Raw genomic sequence first — 26,202 nt, 5'->3', positions numbered from 1 at the left:
TTTCAAGTCTTCTTTTGGTGGAGGACGGAAAGTGGTTTCGTTCTTCTTCCCCCACTCCACTCGACTATGCTTTTGACTCCCACAATTGTAACTATTTCTTACAGTGGTAAGATCTATTCCATCATCCACAGGTGGATCGATCCACTAAATAGTGTTAAGGTTTCCACCTTACAAATTCGTTAGCTCTCACGTGTCCCTTCTGTTCAATTACCTGATATTACTCGTACTTATCTGAGCAGATCCGTATCTCCCATTTGAAGATGTTCCAACCATCTTGCTAAAAAACAAATATAAGTTATACTTTCTGGTATTAAGTTTTAGACGAAACCATTGAAACTTTTTCTAAGCGAAATAGTTGATTCGAATTTTAGAAGTATTAAAAGAAATTTATTAGTCTTGAAATGTTTCTGATGCAGTTTAAATGAAGTTTAGTCCACAGTATCTCATTCAAAATTCTCGAAGGCTAACTTTATTTTATTTAATATTTTAACATGTTTTCGAATAAATTTTTATAAAAGTAAATCAAATGTTGAATAATATTTCCTAATGTACTTGGTACTAACATTAACTAGTAGTTAGTAGACCCACAAATTGTCATGTTCGCTTGCCACTAAAGCAGTAAACAGTTTCCGGGCGTATCTGATCATTGTTAAAACAGGTTTCCTTAGTAGCTACTCTCGTCGGCGCTATCTGTAAATGGTTTTGTACCTACTGTCAAGTCAACACAGGTTTGAACTTTAGTTTGAAAACTTAATTCTACAGTCTTGTACTTTACTTTGCACTAAGACCTTACCCCTACCCAAACACCCCTACAGAACTCGATATAGTAGAGTTTCAAGATAACCTCATTAGAATGCAATTCGCATATTAACCTGGATATCCGTGTTTGTCGTGCTGCAGAACAAATTAAGTGAAGAGGAAAACTAGTTTGTATCTATCATAACATTAAACATGAATAGGCTACGTGACCTTACATAATTTTGGTTGTTTATTTAATTGATATATCAACAATTTACACCCCGTATTGTGCTAAACTAGTTGGTAGTCTAGCAAAGTACTTTATGATTTGTTATCTAGATTTTTCGAGTGTACTTTTTTTGTGATTGGGCTACAATTCCCAGACATCTATCTAAATTGCACTTTTATGGTGACATTGCTGTTAGTTAGGAGGTGCTTTATAGTTTCTGCCATTTCCGTATAGATTTCATGATCCATCTTTTTCAAGAGCCCTTTGAATCGACAATACTGGTGAAGAAAACTTTCAGCTGGTGAAGCATGTTTTCGTTCAGTCCAGTGCACTCCTGTTATAATCGATCAGTTAGATCTTTACCTACCTCACACCTGGGAGGTTGCTCTAAAGCATATCTCTGCAGATCTCCTCCTGAAGAGAACTGACGCCTTTTCCGCCAAAGGATTCAGGCACATTGCTTTGCTAGGGCTCTGCTGTTTCATTTCCTTTCCCGTTTTGCAGTCCAGAGTAGCGAGACTTTATTTTCTCTACTCTGTCTTCTGATTATATTTTCTGTTGAGGTTAATCTGAATCCATCTTCCATTCGCATTAATTACAACGTAAAATGTTAATTCGTACTCCGCAATAATACCTTAATTAATTATTGTTATAGATCTTGATTCTAGATGGATATAAGTCAAGATTATTAAGTACTTTTTATAAAACAAAATGTTGACTTGTTCAAAATAGATATAATACTTTTGCGAATGTTAATTTTTCGGTTAGCGAAGAGAAATTTAAGATTAGTGTGTTTACTTATTAATTAGCCACTGCTTGCGTTAATGATGGTTGCTATACCGTGATGTTGCTATGTCTGTCTTCACTAAAAAACCAAGATGGTCTTCTATGTTACTTGGCCTTGTCTCTTGCTATTAGTGCGGCCATTTTAAGTCTTCCCTAATTAAGATTAGTGGTAGCAAGTTGGAAAGAATATGACAAAATTGGGTCTGACTTTAGGATTTTACTGTGACGGGAGAAGAGATATTAATTTGTTATTTTATGATATTTTGACAAGTTCTGTGAATCTTTCATTTTCATTTATTAGTTTCTTTCCTCTGATGTTATTTTTTTGATGAGGACAACAGTTATTATTAAAAAATTGCAATGAACTTTGTCTAAGTTACCAACAAGAAGAGTGAAAAGCTACTAAGCAGTTAAGTATGAAAGAGATGAGATCATTAAAATGTCTAAAAAGACCTTAGAAAATTTAATTTGAGATAAAAGACTATATGTCGAATAAACGCATATGGTTTTTAAGTATACACTGAAATTAGACTTGTTCTGTAGTTCTTACTATTTTGAAAAACTAATATTTTTGGTAGTCTGATTTTTACCAAACACTCAGTTCTCTTAATGGCATCGTTCTATCCTTAAGTGCGGTAGCTTGCCTAGAAGTTCTGTTTGAGGTGAAGTCAGATGATTTGTTGATTAAAGTCAAAAGTTACCCATGTCTTGATCAAGTTAGGAATAATGATAAAAGATTTATGAGATTTGAAACAGAGTAAAAATGCTATTGCCACATGAATAGATTGAATGCCAGCAAGTTAAACACAGTATCAAATTCAAGCTAATCGCATTAACAGCCTGTTGGGAGAGAAGAGATTTAGGAAGCTCTGGTCCATGTCAAGATAGAACAGGCTGCTGCACTAATTCTTGGGATAAAGAATTTCTTAAAAATTGGGTAATTTCGTAAATATTGCTATTTATAAGCCCGCCAATGTTTTAAACATACTGAACGCTATTATGAAGCAGAACTATTGTGGTATAGGCTCCATTGTACCGCACTATAGTTATTTTAAAATAATGGTTTTACTAGTAGTAGGATAATAATTGAATAATTAAATATTAAAGTCATTGTTCGTTTATGAGTTATACCAATCATTCAAAATTCAGTTCTTAGAGAAGGCAGTAGAGGGAACAAAGGAAATCGCAAGGGAAATTTCAAGGGACTTTTGATTCATATTTGAAGCGATATGTAACAATTGGGCAACCTTCACGAGCTAAGAACAAAATTGTAAGCTCTAATAATCTCGTACCTAGATTCATTCCATCGCTTAGAATTAAGAATTGATTCCCCTTCGAGAATTTTTTTTTTATATATATATATTTGGTTTGTATTGTTTGTTAATAGTGAACAAACTCGAGCGTCAAGTTTTGGGATTCAGTGGTAATAAGGAGGCAGATAGCTTGGGAGAAGTTCTGCAATTTTGTCGGAAACCGAACTCTGTTAGAGCATGGTACAATGATTCTCTTTGACTGAGTACACAACTGAGTCAGGTGAAACCAGAAGCAGGTGAAAAATTTTGTCAACAGTCACTCGCCTAAGCTTAATCACGGCGGCCAGCCGTTCTGATGATCTTGGTCTTCATTACCGGCCATTGCATAGCATGAACCTGTGCAGAGGATGGACAACCTGTGTACATTCAGTCAAGAAGAGAAGGAAACGGCGAGGTACGATCTGCAGTGAAAGGCTAGTTTGACTCAGAGTTTGCTTCTTCGGAGGAGGAAAATCAACGCCTTTATGGTTTGTCCATCGCCAGATATCTATGTCTGATACAACAGACAGACCTGAAGGGGACGTTCTAAGTTGTGGGCGCCACAACAGTCCCTCTGGGTCGTGGTAGCATATTATTTGTGGTCTCCCCTCGTAGAATCTATTGTAATGATACTGTGTGAATTTGTGACGAGAAAATTCTGTGCAATGGCTGATAATAATTTATGATGTTTGAAACAGTAACAACCCTAAGCTTTAGATATGTCCGCCAAGACAGAAATAATTTAAAAAAAAAACAAAATAATGAAAGCACAGTAAATCTATTTACTTTTTCTATTTTATTTGAACGTAAGCTCTATTGTAGTGTAGAGATAATGGTAGAAAAACACAGTTTGCAAAACAGTTAAACAGTTGTAGCAATCCAACTTGGTAGTAATTATTCCCTCGTTTGCAAGCGGCTCTGCTTTGTTAGCAACGTTGCCAGATCACTGTCCGCAAATGGATTTTTTAGTCTTTTGTTAAAAGTTGCAAAATAGAGTCCCATTAAAAGTCAGGAAGACAAAGAAATAATCTCTTTAGTTGTCTTTTACTAAAACATCTTCCTCTTTCTTTTTTTTTTGTTTTACTTTTGTTTGGTAATTACTATCATAATTCCTTTTGACAATTAATAGACATGAAGATTGCAAACTTCAAATTTGTACCCAGATTTTAATGGTCAATTTACCCTTCACTCGCTAACTTTAAATCATTCAAAGATGACTTGGAGACACTCTGAATGAGTAAAAAATGGCATTTATCCTTCCAAAGTGTTCGCACTCATCTACGAGTTCTACATTTGCAAATTTGCAAAAGCGAAATTCAGATAATACTTTCTCTATTAAAGATGCAAGTATTTCCGATAAGTTCTTGGTTTTGCTTCTCGCCGAAGTCTGCCACTTTAAGAACAATGTTACAATTATCAATCCTTTTGAACGGAATCCAGAAACCAGTGAAAGTCATTGAGACAAATTTAACATAAAAAGTCACAGAATGAAAGTACTGGACAATCTTAAACACTATGTCTGCATCTATTTCTAAGATATAAGCAGGGATTAAAAATTTAATTTGAATGCCAAATGTTAGAAAAACAGTTAGGCGGAAGTGACTTTTTTGAAAATATCAACTTTCAATAACATTTCATTGTGTTAATTGTGGTCAAATTTACGAATGCCAACCTCATTCCTTAAGAGCCAAATTTTTTATTTTATTTTAGTTCTGTGCAAAATCTCATACGTAACTGGCGAATCTAAATCTAAATATAGAAAATTCTTTGAATCTCTTCCACTCTGTACCAACCCTCTTGTTCGAAATCTCGCCTCCACAACGATTCCAGATCGTCCTCCACGACGATTGTAACGCTGTTGGCCTCGTGACCAGCTTCAGTAGTGCAAGAAGCTCCAGCGAGAGTGTTGCAGGTGGGCAGCTTCTCTCCTCAAGCTGATCCTGTCAAGAAGTGTTCTTTTATCGTATTACATTTTATTCTTTTTGTAGATTTTGAATAGCAAATAAATTAAAAAAAAAAAATTAGTTCTGTGAATTGTTACCGATCACCTGAGAACAATGTACGAATTTATACTAAGTTTAAAAGCGCGTCAAAGTTAACTGTCGTCAAATTTCGAGTTTCTACTCCAAATTCTTTAAATCGATCGATTATCTCCTGCAGTTTAGACCTAAGATTGGTTAATATTCTTAACTCTCAATACGTCACGTGAGAAATTTAATGAATTGGTGACTTCAACGAGATCCGCCCACTACTATATGATTAATAGTCAGATTATAAGCAATTTGTTTAAAGTTACATCATATTTCTGCCTTGCAAGGTGTAACTCTGGTTTTGTCAATGAGTCAAGACAGCTGATTTATTAGAAAAAAACTAAAGAAGTCTATTTTCAGTGAAACAAAACGAAAAAGAGATTTTGTAATAAATATCTTCGAATATCTACTTTAAACATCAACTGCACTATATCAAATCATTTTACTTGTGTATTAAACTTGAAAGCAAACATTTAAAAAAAAAAAAAGTAAAGTAAAAAGAGGAATACTCGTGACTAGGGTAACAGCAAGCCAAAATTCTAGATCAAAATTAAAAATAATCAACAGAGACTTTGTTTCAACTTCTCTTGTTTGGAAGATTTTTTCTGGAAACAAATTATTTCTGAAACAAAAATTAATGGATTTGATCAGCTTATTTGCTATTTTTTGGGATAAATCTAAAAGAAGTAATTCTGTCTTTGTTGCTACTTAGATAAGTAAATACAAATATTATACAGAATATATATAATACAGAATATGTGGACACAACCAGTCTTATACACCAGCAATCGATAGTTTGCTTGACAGAAACAAGGAATAGCGGTTTGTCACAGATGAATAGGTCATCCTGGCAATGATACACTTCTGTATTCCACTACAAGATCATCTGATACGAATTTACATTATAACCGTTCAGTGGTTAGCAAGTATAGTGCTGCTAATAATTCACTACAATTATTCACCCACTTCGTATTGAGGGTCAATATTATTCTATGCATTAATGCGATCTAGTCAAAGGAAGTCTAGAAATAAGAGAATGACTCCTATCATTACCAAAGAAATCAATCAAACAGTATTGATTGAGTTATACGAAAAATAAGTTGAGAGATAGCTTTCAAAGTAGGCGACTAAAGTAATCTGAGTAAGTTATGAAGAAGAAATGAAAGCAAGGTTGTTGGCATATACCGACGCTGTAATATAATACCCAAACAGAGTCGGAAGTGGAATGCGAGTTAGCGTGCCGCGGCCTCTCGTGATGCCTCTGTTATGAATACAGTAATGGAAATGGGTACGCAATTCGACACTCCCCGGGGAAATCTCCACAGCATTATCTTATTTTTATATTCTCTTTTTTTTTATTATTATTATTTTATTTTATCACACTACGCTTATCGTTATTTTCAACAAATATAATTTAATAATTTATCGAGTTTTAAAGATTTCTGTTTTAATAAGAAAACAAAATAATTTGGAATCAACATTCATATGACTTCATAGACTACGAGTATATTAAATTCTACGAGAATTGGCTAGTAAGGCTACGCCGCAGATACCCTGAGGGCCTATTGTGGCGCCCACTAGTTAGACCACTACTTCCAGTCCTGTGGGTTTAATTAGAAGTGGGTGGTCCTGGGCATCCCTGCTTTTCCCTGCAGAGCCGAACCCAAAGCCAAATTAGCCCTTCACATTGACAATATACGTGCTGTTTCATCTTCATCCTGCCAGAACCTATTCAAGTTGTCCTCTGTCAGGCCAATGTGTTACATTTGTTTCTTAAACCAAAAATGGTCTGATAAGAAACGTTGGATCAAGCCCGTCCTTGTAGTAGTAATGCTTGTCCTAGTTGTTCTGATAAACTTTTAAACCCACCACTTTCCTATAGTTCCTTCACCACTCCTGCACCCATTCTTTGATGGCCAAACTGACCAGGCAATCTGCAAAGCCACTAAAGATTCAGACCCCCTTCCGGGCTAAACAATCGACCGCCTCATTTCTCCTGTATCCCCAATTCCCGGACGCCCAGATGAAGAAGACCTTATACATTGGCCATACATTCTCGTCCAGATTGTTGACGTAACTCTGCCGTCTTCTTTTGCGAGGCCTTATTTCCATCAAACTGCCGCTTCGTAGAGTACACCATTAATATAACCACACTAGTATAGATCCGCAATGTCAATCCTAGCACTTAATCCACAAATTTTCTGACTAAGTCTTTAGCACCTATCAAGAGCGTTCTCTAGGCCTGTGTGTGACATTGTTAAGGCGATGTTTCCATCTCTGCTTCTGGTAAAAAAGTGAGCCTCAAGTACTTAGACTCTATGGTACCTATATTATGTTTGTATTTCAAACTTTGAATTTGGAAATATATTTATTTCTCGCTAATATTATCCAAATTAACGGCAAATTATCTTTGATTTTATCCGCCATTGCAAGGATATTTCTTGTACGCCTGACCAGGATGAATCAGCGCGAGGGTAGCGTAAGCGAAGTCGAAATCTCTACACTAAACTAATCTACCCTCTGAAGGAAAGTCTGAAACCGGTCAGGGATTCAAGAAATATGGAGATTACAACGGATAAAATCAAAGATATTAGAGTCCTAACCTCACTTTTAACTGCATATTACACCGAAATGCACTAGGGGCAACCACTGCTCCTTCCAAACTCAGTTAGTATGTCTTAAAAAGAATTCTCAAAGAAAATTATTCAAACAAAAAGGATTGAATAATTTAAGTTTTTAGACAAACGGTGGAATTTTTGAAAAACTTAGATAACTGATAAGTCCGTTCGATAGTGTGTTTTGATCGCTAAGTTGCAGTCGATCTTTTGAATGGACTTTAATCAGAAAATAAATTTTCAGTTTTTCCTGCGAAATCCCAATTTCCAAATGTTTAATGAAAGCAATACTTTCTTTATCATTTATAAAGTAAAAATTTCAAGAATCAGAAAAATTCATCCCACAAACATCCACTTTGAAAACTGGTGACAATAATCGAAAAACTAAGATAACAAAAATGTTATCTATTAGAATGACATTTAAAATGACACTCATCAAAGTCAAAATGTTTAACTAACTTGAAGTGTTCTGACGCACACGTCTAGTGCAAATAGACTGACGAGACATGTCAGTAATGATTTTAATGTCAATTTATTCTCTCGTACGATACATGCTTAAGTGTCAGTATTAATTGTTAAAATTCGACATGATTAATTTTAACTAAATTAAGAAGGTTCTGTATTTTTACAACCACAACACAGAATCTTAAAATGTTGTGATTAGTGATAATTAATCATTGGCCCGGTTACTAGCAAAATCACGAAAAGGTTCTTAATTCAAAAAAATAGGGCAATCATAATTAGGATTGGTTGTTATTCAGTGAATAAATAAATATTTATTTCAATAAATCTATACATAAAATAAATAAGAAGTATAATGTATAATACATTTTAACCTTCATAACATGTGAGGAACGAGAAAGGTACTTATTATTCAGTAGATTATCTAAGAAGTTAGCTTAAAAATACCGTAGAAGAAGCGATGAATGATGAAGAATATAAATTATATTCATATGATTCGTTGATAATAAATCGACCATCTAAAACAATTTTTGAAATAGGTTAAGCAATTAAAAAGAAATAGTAGGCTACCGAAATTTGAACGTCATCCTGGGGCAAAAAGTGTTGTGGTTGAAAAAAAAAATCCATCAACTTTGAATTTCCAGTTTATCCCATTTTTAATGTTAATTATTTCGGTCTTCTTAGTTGGTTTCTATTACTGAATATACCCATTTACACAAATAATAGTAAATCACACGTAAAAGACAAAGTGTACGGCTGCAATAACTAAGAAAGCGCTGCATATAAAAGAGAAACTTTTAGCTTTATGTAAATTTAAACCAATGTAAACTTAAGTGAATTGTTATTGCATGGACAAAGAAGAAATGCCATTTTCAATGAACTACTATGAATCTGCCATATAATGGGCCTGAATCAGTTACCCATACGACCTGTGTTACATGTAACTGGTACATATATACAGTAATTGAAAAGGGGCTCCTTTATTGTTTGCTGTAGAACAATCTATTTAGTTCTGAAGTAGGAGCAAAATACTCTCTCCAAAATGTAGTATTTAATATAAATTATGTATCGATCTTTCGCCCCAGTCTCACTCTCCACTTTGCAGTGAATTGAACGAGAAAATTGACAACTCGTTGTTCTATAAGTTCTCACATCTGGTACCCAGCAATTTGAAAATGTCTATAGCAAACTGATTAATCAAAGTGCGATACAGGTCAGGGATGCAGTAAACATGAGTGTAAATAAAATTGAAGATACTCATATTGATATTTTTCAGCAGTTGTTGATAAATTTTGGACTCTAATATTTGCCGAAAAACCAGGCCCTAATTGTAGCGGGTGGAAAAGATGTCGCCAACAAAATGATGAAATCTTTGCAAGAAGAATGTAAAAAGATGTGATTAAAGAGGTTGCATTGGAGTGACAATTAGAAATACAAACAACAAAAACTCTATCTTCTCATTAAATAAAATATATCTAATTTAATGATAAAGAAGAAAGAAGACAGGCGTTAGGCAGTGATGGCAACTAGAAGATATACTTCTTGAATTGGCCTAATTAAAACTAGAGTATCGGTGAGTTAATTAACGCAACGTTTAATTAATCCAGTGGGATTAGTTGGTCCAAAGGCAGCTAGATCAAATCCTGTTTCACAATTACCTCGTTCTCTTTCTTTGGAGACCATCCTTTTTTAAGTGATTTATGAGGATTGGTTTTAGTGAAGTCGGACATTAGAACTGTACTGAAAGTGATTGTTTGGAATCGAGTGGGAATCATTTAAATTAACGATGATAAGGGAGTTTGGGAATTATACCTTTGATTGCCAAATGTTGGGCTATACGGAAACAATGAACAATTTTTGAATTACTACTTCTTCGTTTTTTAATAAGCAGCTGCAGTTTGCATATTTTTTTTTTTTCAACTTCTCTTGAAGACTTGTAAGTGGCAATATAAAGTCTATTTATCTGAAAAACGTTTTAATAACTTCCATGAAAGTGTACGACCACGACCACAACATTCTGTTTAATAATACAATTTCCTGTCAGAAAAGAGAGACTTCGTCTGCACTGGACATCCTTTGATCTCCAGCAAATTTTATTTTATATTTTATCTTTATTTGGAGTTGTGCTTAAAAAGTTTTATTATAAGGTTTTATAAGTTTTTCCTTAATCATAACAAAGTTATGCGTCCATAATTGAACATGTTAATAAATAATAATAACTCTCCAGTTATATTTTAACTTTAACTACAAAGAGGATTACTTTAAATAATTAAATATGGTATTAAAGAAGCGGAGGTAAAAACCTTGTTTTAAATTAAATCCTTGAAATATTCAGGATAATAACTAAGTAGGGTCCTACCTGAATGGTTGTTTCTAAAAATGTTTTGTTCTGCGATTGAAGCTTGTTTGACGATCGACCAATTCAGCAATCATGATGCTAGATTGTAAATTGAAGAGGTAATATCTGAATTAAAGCCTAATTTACTGCAACTTAATAGAATTACTGTTGCCCTTAATTATCGTGCTAGACATTGCATGTAACTGATTTTTAAAAAAATACAACATTCCGTATTCGATAGAAATATACGTGTAGAACACAAATTAATTCTTTTGCTATAACAATATGCTTTAGTAACAATAAACCTACCGCCGGTTATTATTATGTTTTCAAAATTCGCCAATAGCTTCCTTTGTGGAATGTAGCTGGTATTCAGCAGGTATCCTTACGCCTAAGTTCCCAAGTTTATCACCTAATCTTTTTTTCGCTCCCAAAAGGTTTGGCTGCGGCATCACTTTAGTCTGCTTCATATTCTATGTTCTCTTTCTTTATCTTTTTTATATTCTCTTTCTTCCGTAGACTCTTCAATTTCATTTTATTCATTTGCATCATTTCTACCATCTTCTTCTTTTGCACACTTTCTGCCATCTTAGCGGACCCTTTCTTCTTGTTCTCCTTCTTTACTGGATCTCCGTTATCTGTATTCGATTTAATTTTTTTTTTTGTCTTTAACTTTGTTTTCATGGTTTCTCCGTTTTCAACTTTTATTTCATCTCTATCTCTTGCCATCGCTTCAAATTGTCATTCCAGCTAAGCTTCTAACCTGGCTATTACTTTCATCTCTATAAACCCTGGAATATCAGTTTCTTCACATTCTTTCTCTTAAGCGTGCCTCCTAATGTAGGCTGCATGTAATTCTTCTTTTAGGCACCGTGCTTCATTTTGCTTACTTACTTTGTCCCTACCTCATCTACCTTACGGTGTAGAGGTTCTTCTAATCTGTTTGATTCCGAAGATGTGTGGAATTGGCCCACAGTACCCTAGTGTAATGGAGGGATTGCCTCCTCGTGGCCACTACACTTGCCTTGAACACCTTCAGAGTTTTGTTGATGCACTGTTGATCGTTTAAATTACGCAGGGGGCACCACGAGCAGGCGATCAACTTCACCCTCTATCTATTTGATGTAAGTGATACATTTTAGTCAAAGAAAATATTGTTTTTTAGATGACACTTGATGATTAAGTGTCATTAAAACTCTCATTCCGTAGAAGGAAATTATAATCGGCTAATCTGTTTCGACGATATACACCCTTTTTTTAAATTACATAATGCTATTTTCAACAGTAGCCAAGGTCAATTTTTGTATAAGAATTTTTGTAAAAGTGAACTCTTGATTGTAAGTCAGAAAGTAATGCATTCGAACCAAAATACCTTAAAAAAAAGTCTTCTAGTATGGGAAAAAATGTTCAGAAGTAAAGCTTGAATACCCTTAATGCAGAAATGGATTTTTGGAGGAGTTACAGAATGGTGGTAGAGGGAATTTAGTGGAAGAGAGATAATGGTGCAGCGAGGGAACTTGATGAAGCGTGAAGAATAAAAGAGATTAAGCCGATCTGGGCATATGTGTTAGAGTGCAGTGTGAACAGATAGCTAGCCAATGATCTAAAGGGAAATGAATAGCTGAAGGAAAACAGGGAGATCAAGAATGGAACCAAGTCGAAGAAATATGAAAAACAGGTCTAATGGATAATTCCGTTTGAGAAAAATATAAATAGTAATCCATTTGCTAGAAAGTCACATATCTAAAAGGGTCTAGTTTTATTGAACGGCAAGTCCTGATGCATATGGGCAAAGTAAAGGATACTTTCCTTCAGGACGCACTCAGGATCATCCAAGATTTTGTGTGAACTAAGAGTAGATTTACAAATACAATTTAAGGATATGGAACGCGAAATGTCCGTTACGAGTGACAAGCGGGGATTGGATGGTAGAGATGAAGCCTCGTTCAGAGATAGGAAGGACTGATATATTCTACACTGTTCTTAAAAAGGTGCCACAAATACATATTTTAAAGATTGATGGCACTTGTATCCTAATTTTTAGGAAATTAAATTAAATTCCACAGTGATAGCCAATGCGTAGCTCAATAAGTTCGCTTTGTCCTTCATTATATAGTTATCATTGTTACAAAGAAATTTGTTACCACAGATCTGTTACAGAAAATTACTAAAACCAGAACGATGAAATATCTATCCTGCTTTTACTTTCCAAAATGGCGTAAAGTTTGGATATAAAGAGAGGGTTTTTTTAATAGGTAAAGCTGATTATACTAATCAGCATCTGTGATTGTACTAATCAGTATCTGTGATTATACTAATCAGTATCTGTGATTAGACTAATCAGTATCTGGGTGAATAGTAGTAATGCTAAACAGCTGTCAGGGGAGTCCATATCAATTTAAAAATAAAATTATCACGGAGCTAACGACTAAATAACCCAATTTCCAATTAAATATTTGAGAAAAAATTTATAAATTTAGCTGGTTCAATGATAATATGTTAAAATTATTAAACAATTAGCTACCTTGAATGTTGATTTACCTTGTTATTTATAATAACAGGGTTGAACAAGAGAGCCTGTAATAGAGGCCATTTAATGAATTTTATATTAAAAAAAAAAAAAACTCCGTAGGCTTGTTATTTGGAATATACCTTCTTGGTTTAAATATTTTAAAATTGTCTTGCTTTCAAATTTCCAACCAGGTAAAGTGGAGCAGGCGCTTCTTGTGTACATGTAGCTTAAGGGCATGTTATGATTGGATCTGGCGTGATTTTTGGCCAATTTGTGTAGCTCTAGTAGTTGGGATATCTCGTAATTTCAAATTTCAAGAATTCCTCCCACGATATTATCAATAATTTCACAGTCAAATTAGTAATAATCAGTTTATTTTATTTGGACTATTTAAAAATGTTGAGTTTATTTAGCAGTAATTAAAAAAGAAATTTCGATGTTTAAAGTTAGTGTTTAAAAAGATTGAAAAATGTCGAAGCCAAATGAAAAAATTACAAATCTGTTATTTTATTGCAGAGCAGTTCCAAAATTACCCATGATTTTGCGCTTCCATCAGCCCTCCTATTTTTTCCCCTTAATTGTTATTATTATTTTATTCAAGAGCGTCAAAATCGGAGGTCGTTGACGCACAAAGCTTTTTTCAGTGCATTATCGGCCTTTGGAGGCTATTTTCTCGTTACAGAGAAGATTGTCTATCACCAAACAGTGAATTGTAAGGAGTTGTAGGAAGACAAAATGTATGGGCCAGCTGCTGGATTCGAACCCGGCCGGAATCTACTCATAAGAATCCACTGATTTTCAATTATTATTAATAACAAAAAATAATGCACATTCAAATAAAAGTGTATGATCCATAAAAGTTTGATACAAAATCCAAATCAACGATTTTAGATGTACGCGGATCTGTAGTTTTTAAATAAATAAATAAATAGTTTTATACTGCCGAAATAATGTGTATAAATAAAAAAATGAGGTGTTAGATGCTGGAAATAATTAACTGGACAATTTAAATAATCCATAAGAACATTACAGATTTGTAAATTAAGCTTTGTGCATTCAAACGATAAAGTTTCCTAATAAGAAACAGTTATTACACCTGAAACTTGAATTTTTGTTAAAAATCCATCATACAGATAGACAGATAGATTTATTTGTTTGTAGGGATATTCCCTTGTACAAATAAAGTTAGTTTGCAATACATTGACATAATCTTTCATTATTTTGAATATTTATATGTAAACAAAAACAAATATTCACTTACATCTAATTTTAAATGCCCTTTTAAAAGTAGTTCAAGATAAAATCGTATCTCCAAATGATGATGCTCTTGTTTTTAATGCTTCAATGGTAAAGTAGTAGAGATCACCCACCTTAACATTATCCGAAATATGCAGTTAATTGTTAACATTTTCTATTTCTCTTTTAACTGTTTTGATATACTTCGAGGTATAACTATTTCATATAATTAGGGCATACGATCAAAAAAGTTATGTAGACTGTCCTGGTCGCGGGTATTCCGTATTGCTTTCAAATTTATAAAGTCTACCACTGTTCAAAAATTCCGTTAAGAATCCATCGTTATTACGATACAAAATATTTGCAACCTGATACATGCACATATCCTGTTAACCACTTCTAAAATAAAATTAAAAAAAAACACATACTGTAATGTATATAAATTTGTATTTTAAAATTATGTACTTGTGTTTATTAAGTTATTTATTAAGATAGAGAAGGAAAAATTGAGGCGAAGTTTTTTAAGAAGATATTCGGAAAATTGTACTCAATTTTTTCTCTTAATCTAATTTCTTTTTAAGGGTGAATTGAAGAAAGAAATAAATGGATAAGTCGGAGAGATGAAATGTGGATGCTGAAACTAGAAGCAGAAGAAAAAAAAATCTAAATAGGTTGGTATTAATTCTATTATATCTGATGAAACAAAGGGAGATACCCAGATGCTTTCAGACCAACTTTCTTATTTCGCAAATAGAATTTGATTAAAATAGCTGATAGCTGAAAAGTTGGACACCGAATCGTGATGATGAAAAAACGAAGGCATGCTGGAATAGAAAGAAGAAAAATAAAATGCGAATTGAGAAAAGGTAAAAAAAGAAAAGAGCTGGAAGAATTGGGTAATGTCAGAAAGAGTATGTCCGATGACGGAGTGGAACTGGGTTACACCGGGAGCTGGAATATTCCTGTTGGATCCGTCCTGCCGTTCATCCAGCCAGCTCTTTCCGTTTTGCTGCAGAAATCTCAATAGTCTCACAAAAACCTAGTGGTGTTACTTTCGTCTCATTTTTTTCTTTCTTTTATATTTTTTTTGTTCCGTTGCTCACTCATTCAATCTCTCTTTCTGTCCCTTTCCTCTAGGCCCCAACTGTTATTGAATATGGTGGCCCAGCGGTATGGAAATATTCTGGAAATTATGCAGTCCCTGAATAAAGTAACCAAGCAACCAAAATAAATATTCTCCTCTACAGTTTCTGGGTGGGGAAAAAAAAATGAAGTAAAAATAACTACATTTGAATAATAGTGACGTCGTACCAATTTTAACACCTGAGTTCAAATTAAAAAAATAAACATTTCTCTTCGTTTCAAACAATAAAATAGTAGATGCACAGGTGTTCACCAACGGTCCAACTGCAACTACGCTGCCTCACAAGGCTTCACAAAATTTTTAATTAAATTATTAATAAAATGGCATTTAGTAACAACAAATAATTCATAAATGGCTTTTCCTCCAACTACTATTTCTATTTCTGATTTAAGTGCTATTATTAGACCCTTCTGCCAGTTAACCGGTTAAATCATATTATAGATCTCCTTAACAAAAACTTAAAACTTTAAAAGTTAAGTATAATTAAATCTAAATCACTTTTTGAACCAAATAACACTTCATTGAAGAAAATAGGTTCTCGAAACGATAATTTTAAATGATTGCAAAACTTCCCCCTAGTAGGTGTAAGAGCAGATCGTCGCTTTAATGTTACGTAGGGGAGCCCTAACCCTTTCACCGTTCAAAATTCCATCACAATCGGGTTAAGTTTTACTGAGTTATTAGTAATAATAATTTTGGAGGGAGCTTTACATAAATGGGGCTAACTCCTCCCCCATTTGATGTACAGCGTCGAAACCTCCAAGAGGCACATCTACATAAAATTTCGAATCATATGACACCTCATTAATGAAAATCGGTTCAAACGTTTAGGCGCTACGCAGTTTACAAAAAAGGTAACAACAACAACAACAACAAGATTAAGACCAATTTTTGAAAAAGCCGTTTTTACCCATTTTCAGCAACGTATTTCTCGAAATCTATTTAATCTATGTTATTACGAAAAAATAACAGTTATAAAGGAGGGTTTGTCCTTTATTTTAAAGAAAATTTGGGAATTTTATCTTTTATAGAAAAAGAGAAAAAAATTGTCAAAGTTGGGTGTTTTTCAACGTTACGCTTTTTCGTGCAGTTTTTGACGATCAACCCTTACACAACTGTCCTACCGGACAGTTTTAATTTAATTTTCCAATTTTTTGAAAAATTTTCAAAAAAAGCTCTAACGGTTTTCATTGTATCCACATTGCGCATGAGTAGTAAAACTCATATATTTAAAGTATAGCTAGATAATGGTTCTGTGCAAAGCAGGTGGTTGGTTCAGTTGCTACTTTATGTTCATTTTGAAATTTTCAATTTTGCTTTTATCGATTCTTGAAAACTTTAAGAAGGCAAGTTCACACTGTTATTTTTGTTTTGTTATCAAAATAGTGGTAGTTATCCGCTCTGTATATTGGTTCAAGTGGATATATTGCAGCGATTTGCATTTGTGAATCAGTTCTTATGTCACCCAATTTTTTTTGGTGACATATCAAATCCAAGATAGCGGTTGCTTGCAATATGGAACCCCCCATGGGTGCTGGTAATATGGAACCCTGTTCTACACTCGCAGTAGAAAAATTTCATGGTGTTCCATATTACAAGCATTACAAACAAATCACTTATATTTCTGGGAAAAAAAGAAGAATCTAAAAAGGGGCTAAAAAAAAAAAGCTGCAAAAGTATTCATTGTATCTAAAACCACTCTAAGGCGACTTGCGATGAAAATACTAAGGTATTCCATATTACCAGCACCTCAAATCAGAGGCACCACTTTCACTTTTTCCATAAAATTGAAGGTTGCTCATCTGGTGGTTGGAGGAGAGTAAATTTGAAGACAATAGTGCAAGATTAATATATAAAGCTAAAAATTACCAGAGCAAGCAATACAATTTTTTGGAATGTCTAGCATTGGTAAGTCAAAAACAAAGAAGGGTTCCATATTGCCACCACTTCCTCTAATATTTAAGTTTACTACTTTTTCTTACAAATTGTTTACTTTGTAAGAAAATTTATCTGTGAGAATGTTCAGTCGAGTCTTTTAAATTTATGTATTAAATAAATTTTATTTATTCTGTTCTGTAGAGGGTCAAATTAGATGTATGTTCGCTGGGTTTAGGTGAAGTACTTGGCCATTAAAGATGACATGTTTCTGGAAATATCTTTTAAAGAACATTTTAGGCAAGCAAAGTGTTCTCAATTCTTTTCCCAGATTCCAAGTACTTGTTTTTTTTTTTAAATGACTTTACTCTGCCAAATTTTTTTGTTTCCCTGTTATTTTAATGGAGAAGTAAATGTCAGTTCTGGAGATTCTTTGGAGTTCGCATTTTAACTGCGAAGTTTAATTTCTACTTCTCTCTCTTTCAACGAGCTTCTGGACAAAGAAGATTCCGCCTTCTTGAATCCTGGTTGGATCCCTCACTTAACACTGTGGTTTAAAGAGACAACTTTACATAATGGGTGTCACAGCAAATCCATTTTTTTCCCCAGAGTTTATGGGGAAGAAGAAGCAACAGCCATTTATCTCATGAAAGAACGCTGACAGTTGGCTGTATGAAAAGGAATTACAGTTAAATCTTTTGCAATCAGTTGGTTAGGAGCTAGGAGCGGAAAGCTATCGTTCTGATAAGCATCAATGTAGAGTTTTTTTTTACATATCTTACGGACGGTTTTGCACAATCTGTCAACACAAAATGGTACAGCTAGAGCCTATTGCAGACACTTTGAGCTCTCAGAGCCTCTCCGTGATACGTGCGTGACATTGAAGTAATGGAGCTTTTCCCGTAAAATTATAAGTCCGATAAGTTCATAATGGTGTCTGTCTCAAGTATGACTCAAATTGGAGTTTGAAAATTGTCTAAGTTCCTTTTTTGGGGTATTTGGAAGATAATTATGTGTGTCTAGGAGGACTTTGGACACGTTTGGGCTTTTTCTCGATCTAGCCACGAATAATAACAATCATTCCTTCTACTTAGAGATAATAAGTGTCCACACGTCCATCGTTCAAAAAGCAGTACGACAGTTTCTCACTGCCTTATCACAGCATTAAAATGCTCAAATATGCAAACAAAAGCAATATATTGGAACAAAATCTCGTTTAGTGTATGCTAATCTAAAAAAATTTGCATAAATAAAAGAGGTACATATAAAGAAATGGAAACATACCATACGAGGTCGACCTTATTATTTTATATATTTATTTTTTAAATTAGTGAACTAGAGCATCATCTATCTATTGGAGGTTGGAGATATTGAAGCCAATACGGATGGTTTAATATTGTAACCATCTCTCAGGCCAACTATATCACTAATTCTAACACGGACAAACAATAGTAGTATATAGATACATACAATATCCATGGGGATACATTTGCGACGGCCACGAACTTTGCTTACCGATTCCAAGGTCAGTATTCCATTGATTTTGACTTTAAGTTTCATTACATAAATGTAAATTAATCCTTATTCACACATATATACAGTACTTTAAAGCAGCACATTAATTAAAAGGTAATTTAATCACCAAAATGTATCTGAGCAGATATGAATGCTGTGGAAAAGGTGTGCCAAGAATTAGTTTAAGTTTAATTTAAAACAATTTAATAAAGTTGTACTTTCGCTTATGCGGTGTATTCTTCTGACTTGAATCCCGGAATGAGCATTCAGACTATAGTAAGACTTCCCGGTGAATCCCTGGAAAACCCGAACATATTTAAATATTTATAACAGATCTAGCTATTAAAATTGAATTAATAAATAATTAAAGGAAATTATTTTAAGCGGCTGAGAAATCTCGCTATCTCTCCAGTATGATTGGCAGTAGCGTAAAACTGTTGATTCAAGATTGAAAGCAATGTAAATAAATATTAACTTAAATGAACTGAACTGGTGAAGTTGAAAATGGTTGAATGAATTACCTAGCAATTCTGGATCTTGAACTGGAATCAGAATTATATTGATTTTCATTTAACAATAAAATTGCGTCATATTTTTTTATTTTACAAGTTTGATTGCAGCGCTTGTGAAGCCCCATACAACCAGCCAGCTGCAAATCATCTAGGAACAATAGCTAAGTCTTGTGAAATTATGACAAATTTCAATTGAAATGTAGCTTTCTGTGTGCTTAAAATTAGAAATGCGAAAAAGTACGAAATAACTTTGACGTCATTTGTGTTCAAAAAGTAAAAAACATATTCTACTAATTCTTGTTTATTTTATTGGTAAACTAGAAACAAGAAATGAATATTATTTGTTGTTTTCTTAAATTTTACTTCTCGCTTATAAACCAGATTAATAAATAAATTACACTTGTTTCACACAATAATAATAATAATAATAAAAAAGAAAAAAAAATTGTAACATTTATAACAAGATTAGGTGCAGGTAAAGTGGAATGTAATCAAATAGTATAGCCACTATTATGCAGGGTATACAGAGGAAAACAACTCTGGACTTGGCAGGATGCCATTCTAGAAGCAAATATCCTTTTACCACTGGCACAGTTGGCATGATATTCATTATTATAGCAACACTAATATAACCAGAGGTTAAGAATTCACTTCCAAGGTATATACATCTCGCTAAATTATAACTATTACAAATTGTAATAAATGGTTAGCAAACAAAATAAGCAATAAATACAATAACACGCACTGAAAATAAGGGATAAAGCAAAGAAAAAATGGACTTTTAAGAGGGGCAAGATGTGATGAGGGTTTGAGGAATGAGAAATATTGGAGAAAGATAAATATTCCTGTAAGCTAATTGAATAATTTTACTGTAAATGATTAAAAGCCAGGCTAGGATATATTTGTGGAGAAAGATAATTAAGAATTAATAGTGTAGCGAGCGTAGATAAGATGAGAATATAAAGATGCTGAATTCTTTAGAATATTAAAAAGAGGCCTTAAGTTAAGTGACTGCTTCTTAGAATGACTACTTCTCTTTTTCTATCTGCTTCAATTCGACATCATTCCAAAGAACTTCTATAGATCTGAGGAAGGGCGACAATCGCATTTTCATTATTTGATCCTACGGAGAGATGGCTGCTAAATTAGCGAACGTTTATTTTAAATAAGTAATAAGTTCTTCTACGTACCTCACATTCCTAATCTTTTCTTTGAAATGAACTTCAGCAATCTTCTTTGCTCCTGAAAAATAATTTGGGACAGTCTGTCCGTTTTATGGTTCCCGCACAGGCCACAATAAGTAGGTTCCTCTGCAGTACTAATCTTATCCTTCTCACTGGAGAAGCGCTCCTATTCTAGTCGACAATCATGATATCTTCATTGGTGCTGCAGATACTACTAGTTCTGAAATCGCTGTATGCAAAAACTTTTCAGCAGAACAGACCTGTTGTTGAACTTCTGTGCAACATGCGAAAAGTGTTCAATTTCTCCATTAAATTTTGTATCTTTGGGCAAGCAGATGCGAGGTGTTGGGGTTCAACTAAGCATTCAAATTGTTATCGAATCTGTTAATCCCGAATCCCTCGCCGAATCCCAACGTTACATATTTTTTTTCTAATACTTATAGAGACATAATCCTTCATACTATCCTAGGAACCATTTTATTTCACCTAAGACACTGTTTCAGAGATTATCCTCCCGTTCAGCGCTCAGTGGTTAATAATGGTGAGTGGAGCACCCCTATTGAGAGGTACCTTCCCTCATGTCGCTCAGACCACGTTCCCTTCAGTAACCGCACATCTATTTATTGTGTACATACAGAGGTGAGAATTCGTAGCGAAATAAAAATAAAACAAAGTCAGTGGGGTAAACCCCTGATGGGTCAGTTGAAATTTCGAAACAATAACTCCCAACCCTACATTTGTGGACGCTGAAAAAGCAGATCCATCAGTACAAACATATCTATTCAATTGAGCGAATACCTCTCAGCAATGCTTTCGATGGCCTTATCTCTAAATTTCAGTTTTGATACTTCGCCTTTTTAACCTGTCACCGAAGTATTACATTATATTATGGCTGCAGCGGAATCGCAAGGGGGATCGGTTTTTTCATCAGTATGGTAAATATTTTTTTAAATGACTTCTGCGAAATTTGAAATAAGATTATCTAACATGGATTTTTTATTTTAAATATAAAATGTATGAGACTGCAGAGGGATTGAAAAATATTTTTGTATTTTTCACGCTGCAGTAGTTTTCTACTTTATGGATTGCAAGTGGAGGAATTCTCACATAAGGGTGAGTCTGCAACCAACTGGAGAACAGAAAGTATTTCTAGCTTCAAACGTAGCAGCCGTGAGAAATAAAACAGGTGGACTATAGTGGGTTAAAGTGATACTTGCCATCACTGGAGAGCTCAGCGTCAGGATGTATGAGCCGGTGAAGCAGTAGGAGTACCAACTGTACGCAAAGATCTTCATCCTTCCAAGACAGTAAGCAACTATGGGCTATCCACAGCTAAACTGCCAATAAACTTCTTTATATGTCAACTACTTTTTATTGCAAAAAGAACAAAAAACTTGTTTACTTTTCCAAAATGATTGAAAACTTCTTTTTAGTTGCTATTGGTATGTCCGATTTTCAACGCTAACCAAAAGTAGGTAGCTATGATGGAATCATACCCGGAAACAAGCATAATGAAAATTTAGTGCAGGAAGAAGGGAAAAAGTTAAATGTTCGCTAGTTTACTAGTTTCCTTATTTCCCACTTCCAGAATTCTATTCTCGAGCCAGGGCTTGATCATACACGTTAGGACGGCTAGTTTTGGAAGTAGAAGTTCAGGAAGAAAGAAAATAAAGTTAAATGTTCGCTAGTTTACTACAATTTCCTTATTTCCTACTTCCAGGATTCTATTCTCTAGCCAGGGCTTGATCATATACATTAGGACGGCTAGTTTTGGAAGTAGAAGTTCAGGAAGAAAGAAAATAAAGTTAAATGTTCGCTAGTTTAGTACTATTTTCTTATTTCCTACTTCCAGGATTCTATTCTCGAGCCAGGGCTTGATCATACACGTTAGGACGGCTAGTTTTGGAAGTAGAAGTTCAGGAAGAAGGAAAATAAAGTTAAATGTTCGCTAGTTTACTACAATTTCCTTATTTCCTACTTCCAGGATTCTATTCTCGAGCAAGGCTTGATCATACACCTTAGGACGGCTAGTTTTGGAAGTAGAAGTTCAGGTAGAAGGAAAAGAAAGTTAAATGTTCGCTAGTTTACTACTATTTCCTTATTTTCCACTGCCACAATTCTATTCTTAGTACTCAGACAAACTTGGGGATTCCTCTGAAGTAAAGTTTACTACGAGTATTTATTTCAGTAGCTTGCCTCCTGTATTAATAATAATTTAATGGGAGACAAAATTTCTAAATTTGGGAGAAATTGGCTGAGGGAAAGTGCTATTTTACTGTTAGGATTTTTTTCCATATTTTAATATTTCTCGCTAACGGTATCTACGCTTTTATTTAAACTTTGCACAATAATTACAAACGCAAAGATTTAGAACGTTTACATTCTTTTTCTGAAAATTATTAAAGTAACTGCTGAGAAAGGGAGGAAATATATCTTGTAACGTTTGTAGTTTGAAAAAAATCGTTAATATTTTTAGAATAATGGTAAAATAAAGCCATCACCAGTAAGAGATTTTTAATATTATGCCCTACAACTAAATAAAAATTAAATAATAAAATGCAAATATCTAGAATATTTAAATGGTGGAAATCTGTACATTTGGGCATGAAAAGAGAGAGTGCGAGCAATAGTGGAGGCAGGGCAGATCGATTGATCTTTGTAGAGGAGTGAATTGTGCCAGAAGGCCGGCTGATAGATGGGCGGCACTTTGAAATGAGACCGTGGCAACCCGTATCCGATACGCTTGATCACAAGTGCCGTAAACCGTGACCCTACAACATGCTAAACCACTGCTACACATAAATATCCAATAACTGTTACCATTCTAAATGGAACTTGTATATATATTTTCGGTCGCATATTGTTAAAAACCTTTCCAAACTTTACCAATAACTTTTTATTACTTTACTTATTTATTTATTTTTTTGTTTTTTTTATTATTTTTATTTTGAAGTACGTTTAATATTTAGTTTTCATTTTTATATTTTCCTTCTTGCCCTTAAAATATTAATATATATTTAAGAAGTGTTATAAAGTCCTTATATGGTTGAAGTGTTGAAGTTTCAAAACAGGATCAAAAGCTTAATTACTTTTTTAAAGAATCCCTGCAATTAAAAACTACGTTATTCAATTTACAGCGTCGAGACCCCCAAAAGGCAAATCTACATAAAATTCCGAATCGAATGACACCTCATTCATGAAAATCGGTTCGCGCGTTTAGGCGCTACGTTGTTTACAAAAAAAAGGTAACAAGAACAAGAAGAACAAGAACATTTTTTGAAAATGCCGTTTTTGCTAATATTCGGCAACTTTTTTCTCGAAATCGATTAGATCTAGGATGTTGCAAAAAAAAAAAAATTACAGTTACAAAGGAGGATTTTTTTTCCCATAATTTAAAGAAAATTTGGGAATTTTATCTTTTATAGAAAAAGAGAAAAAAATTCTCAAAGTTGGGTGTTTTTCAACGTTACGCTTTTTCGTGCAGTTTTTGACGATCAACCCTTAAACAACTGTCTTACCGGACAGTTTTAATATATTCCTAAGAAGAATTTAAAACAAATATGAACATTTTATCTGTGTCATCACACCAATACATTGAGAAAAATGAAAAACGTATTGGTAAATACAGTGTAATTTTGAGTGTGAATTTTCCGGAAAGATTCTGTTCAGTTTTCTGCGATTTTTCACGAAAACCGTTCCAGTCGATTAGGTTATAGTTTCTCTTCTGCATGCTCATTCGCTTTCTTCTGCCAATACAAGTCTAGCAACTGTCAACAAAACGATTGTGAAATCAGTATTCAGTTAAAATAACACACAAACCAAAAATTTGCGCATAGTTAAAATATTTTGTGATATCTGTTTAAAAATAATAAATTATATGAAATAATTTAGATTGTTTTGTTTTTTCAGTTTGCAAGAATTGCTGGCAAAACCGTCCTTATCATGAGGGCTAAAACTTTAATAATTAAGTGAAGGAAAATTAAAGAAAAAACAGCAGCTAACTACCTATCACCTGGTATGTAAAGAATTCTTTCATCTTCAATTTATTAACAAATTTACCAAAGGAAATGCGTCATGGCCAAAATTTCGATATTATCTAAAAGGTTTTCCTTTCATACTTACATATTTATTAAAAACTTGAGTGCTTTTCATTGGAAATATTGTTTTAAAAGAGTGAATTGCATTTAGCAGTTTTCTAGGAAAGTTTGAAGAATGAAGCTTTTGAAAGTTATTCAAAAATTGATTACGTCGATTTTCTCAGGTAAAAACTGCTTTTCTGAGAATCCATGAAAATTTTAAAAGCCTTGTTTTGTGAAAGATCCATTTAGATTTCATTTCAAACCGTAGCTACCTTAAAAGCAAAATTCTCTAATCTTCCAATAGGTATTCCGCTGTATTTAACAGTCTGTTTTTTTTCAGGCGGGCTTTAGGTCCAACTGCGAAATTAGTGGACGGAGGCGACTAGCAAACATACTTTACTCTACTTCCTTTTAAGTAACCATTAAATAAAATCCAAGGCCTAGGGAATCGAACCCAGTACCACAATTACATATTAGCTTTGTGGGCCTCGCTTCTAACCGCTTGGCTTCCGTGGCGCCTCTGTATTTTACACTGCTCGAACTTAGTCAGTTATTGCCAATGTGAAGTCATATTGACTCTATAATTTATTTTTATCTTTTTTTTAATCAGCTGGGTGCTAAAATAGTGAATATACGCGAATATTTTTGCTCCTCGTTAAATACTTATTTAAAGTAATTTTGATTGGATTTTAGTATATATTTTGTGTTCTAAAACATTTGTTAACTATAGTTTTTTACTTCTGTGTTTATATATTTAGTTTATTAGTGTTATTGCCAGTTTACTTATTCCATTAACTTTACATGACTTTTCTTTTCTTTCCTCTGACTTCTCTTCTCTTTCCTTCTTTTCAATAAACTTAAAAAGATACTTTATTCTTCGTTATAATTATCTTTCGCCTAGATCTTTGCAAACAATTTGCTCAGTGAAGAGAGAAGTGATTCTTTAGAAAGGTTAGGTAATTATACAGTTTTTTACAAAATAATATAAACAATAAAATAAAGTGTAGAAATCCCATATTCGGCCAGCTTAGACAATGGCTCTAAGTGACACCGATATGGGGGGAGTTTTTACCTCAGGGGACGAATCTACTACCTCCTCAGTGAACAAACCAAAACGGTCTTCAGAGATGGCCAAGCTCTCACCTGGGAAAGGAAAACTAAAGAAGCAAAGTAAGAAGACTGTTCCGGTCCCCTCGCCGCCACTAACTCGTCAGAGAGGCGTATTGTCTCAGTCAACCTCCCTACAACAAATTTCATTTCCTCAACAGCAGCAGCAACAAAATGTACAGTATGTATCCGATTTTGCCACCCACAATAAATTTAGCGTCTTGCCAGAGATTAGCGATCCATCCACCAGTGATAATAAGCCACCCCCTATACACGTGTACAAAATCAATAATTTTGTGATGTTGAATGACCATCTGAAGAACTTAATAGGAGCCAATAATTATTCGTGCAAGTCTCGTTTGGACAATATACTGGTAACTACCCAAAATATTGAGGCCTACAGGAAAGTTGTCCACTATCTGAATGATCAAAAAATTGAGTATCACACTTATCAGCTCAAGAAAGATAAAGCATTCCGAGTGGTTCTGCGACACCTGCACTACACAGTTCCTCCAGAGATGATTAAAGAAGAACTTCAACAAATAGGG

General features: G+C 33.9%; 1 protein-coding gene across 7 annotated transcripts in view; it reads left to right on the top strand.

The window, feature by feature from the left end:
* caps (capricious) overlaps window positions 1-26,202 on the top strand; it is an 810,649-nt gene that overhangs the window by 374,385 nt on the left and 410,062 nt on the right. For all 7 annotated transcript variants that reach the window (XM_074132378.1, XM_074132376.1, XM_074132375.1 and 4 more), the window contains one exon: window positions 24,378-24,483. The gene's annotated coding sequence lies outside the window, so the exon portion shown is untranslated. The remainder of the gene's footprint in view (window positions 1-24,377; window positions 24,484-26,202) is intronic.

This window comes from Rhodnius prolixus, unplaced genomic scaffold (genome assembly GCF_049639745.1).
Source record: "Rhodnius prolixus isolate KJV_2025 unplaced genomic scaffold, Rpr scaffold_4, whole genome shotgun sequence".
In the NCBI taxonomy this organism is placed as follows: domain Eukaryota; kingdom Metazoa; phylum Arthropoda; class Insecta; order Hemiptera; family Reduviidae; genus Rhodnius; species Rhodnius prolixus.
This window is presented reverse-complemented; position numbering and strand designations above follow the sequence as displayed.